Source organism: Rhincodon typus, chromosome 37, assembly GCF_021869965.1.
Source record: "Rhincodon typus isolate 14 chromosome 37, sRhiTyp1.1, whole genome shotgun sequence".
Lineage (NCBI taxonomy): Eukaryota > Metazoa > Chordata > Chondrichthyes > Orectolobiformes > Rhincodontidae > Rhincodon > Rhincodon typus.
In genome coordinates, this window is record NC_063368.1 from 8,585,057 (window position 1) to 8,587,330 (window position 2,274).

The 2,274-nt window shown below is 38.7% G+C and overlaps 2 long non-coding RNA genes across 2 annotated transcripts in view; both read left to right on the top strand.

Annotated features, from left to right (window-relative positions):
• The window catches only part of LOC125487169, an 8,141-nt gene extending 7,894 nt beyond the window's left edge, over positions 1–247 (top strand). Inside the window, exon 3 of the long non-coding RNA XR_007265690.1 lies at positions 103–247. This is a non-coding gene — a long non-coding RNA (uncharacterized LOC125487169). The remainder of the gene's footprint in view (positions 1–102) is intronic.
• Positions 1–2,274, top strand: part of LOC125487170 — a 21,822-nt gene that overhangs the window by 8,392 nt on the left and 11,156 nt on the right. The window lies entirely within an intron of this gene.

The following is a 2,274-nucleotide window of genomic DNA, read 5'->3' on the forward strand; positions in this document are numbered from 1 at the left end:
CCACACTGCGTTATAGAAGTGCGAGCTCCTCTTTTTGGAGAATAGAGCGCGTCAAAAGATTTCCCGCTTCTTTCTAATATTTGGTGTTCTTTTTGATTTCAGCCTACAACATTGCCAGAAATTTGAAGTGCTACACTGACTACACAACAGAGATAGACTGCCAATGGGTGGAAAATGCAAAGGCAAGAGAATATATTCCAATGGAATTACATTACAGGAAGGAGACAGAGTCCATGAGAAAGTACCCGTGAGTATTCCAAGATTCTTTTATACAAGTGTTATGATTCCTGGACAGGAAAGAAATCTTGCTTGATAGATCATTTTGTTTTTATTTTTGTTAACGTGGTAACTGAATCAGTCACTGAAACATAATCACAGGCCTCTCCAGTATATCTTTAACAATATAACAGAAGTTATTGTACTCTAGACAAAACCAAACAGAAAACAAATTGACCTACTACATGTAGAAGACAGTTTAGATAAATTTTTAATAGCACAGCAATGCAAAGTTTTCAATGCACTTCCCAATACTATTCATTTCCTGAAATTCAGGCCCAGAGAAATTAAGCCTCTACATAAGATCTTTAAGAGTCACATGACAACAGATTACAGTCCAACAGGTTTATTTGAAACCATAAGCTTTCAGGGCGCTGCTCCTTTGTCAGGTGATCTGTTGGACTATAACCTGGTGTTGTGTGATTTCTGACTTTGCTCACCCCTTCCAACACCGGCATCTCCATGTAATAAGATCTTTAGGTTCTACTTTTATTGGTGTTCCCCAATCTCTTCCCTGTGAACTGTGGAGTCTTCTTACACGAATATCCAGAAAACCGAGAGCTTAGATTTTCTCAGCATCTAATAACCTGCCAATTTCTAACTAACCTCTTCAGGTTCAGGAACTGTACAAACTAAATGTTTCTATTGAGGTAATTATATTTTCTCTGAACTGTCCTGCCCTCTTGTAAGGAGAGAAAACTGATTTCATTTTATTTGATTTGATCTGATTTATTATTGTCCTGGCTCCATATAGGTCTCCTCTCAACTGCTCCAAAATCTTTCAATTTCTGGATTTTTTTTAAACTTAAGTCAATTTTTGATTATTCTGAACTGAACTCAAGCTAATGGCCTTATAAGTTGTAAATGCCATGAAATAAGTATCTTGCTCCATTTACACTCCTGGGATTTGCAATTTCCTCCTCTGATACATACTGGGTTAGGTTACTGTTCTAAAAGTATTGTCTAACAATGTTTCTCTTTAAAGAAAAACTTCACAAAAGTAATCTACACCCAAACGCCACTATTTTGAAATCTAAACTCTACAGGTTATATATGCACATATTTATAAAATACACCACCAGGCAAGTTAAATCAAGATTCATTTTTGTTTTCTCCTAAAGTTATTGCCACCCACTGATACATTATTCCCATTATGCCATCTTCACCTCTGGGTCAGAAGGTTCAATACCCATTTTGGAGGCATGAACATGGAAATCTAGGCTGGTATTCTAAGTGCGAAGCATTTTAGGGCATCCTGTGAAAGGTGCAATAAAAATGCACGTTCACTGTTGCAGGCAAAAGCACAATACAGACAATCGACAATGGTTTCACGGTCTTTACTAGAATTCCAACTTTATCGATTTCAAATTCCACCATCTGCTATGGCCAGGTTTGGAACTTCTGATGATGAGGATAATAGATGCCTAAAAGCAAGATTTTTCATTTCCTTTGCTTTCAAAAAAAACCAGAGGAGAAAGACAAAGGGAAGGAATTAGAAGTAATGAAGATGCCAGAGGAAGCCTGGAGGAGGTGATGGCCTTGTGGTATTATCACTAGACAGTTAATCCAGAGACCCAGATGATGTTCTGAGGACAAATGTTTGAATCTTGCCGTGGATGGTGGAATTTGAAATCAATCAAACTGGAATTCTACTAATGACCATTGTCGGGGATGGGGAGCTAAACAACTGACTCACTAATGAAGGAACGGCAATCCTTACCCGGTCTGGCCCAAATGTAACTCCAGACCCACAGCTGTGCGATTGTTCCTTCACTAGCTTATGGACAATAATTGGTTGAGCCAGCAATGACTCCACATCCTGGGAATGAATGTGAAAATTAAGGGGGCACTGCATCACAACGCAGGCTGTGATCTGGAAAATCAGCTTCCGATTTGAGGCAGCTATATTAAAGGGGGAGAAAAGAAATGTCTTTTTGTGTAATAGAGATAACATGGTGTAGAGCTGGATGAACACAGCAGGCCAAGCAGCATCAGAGG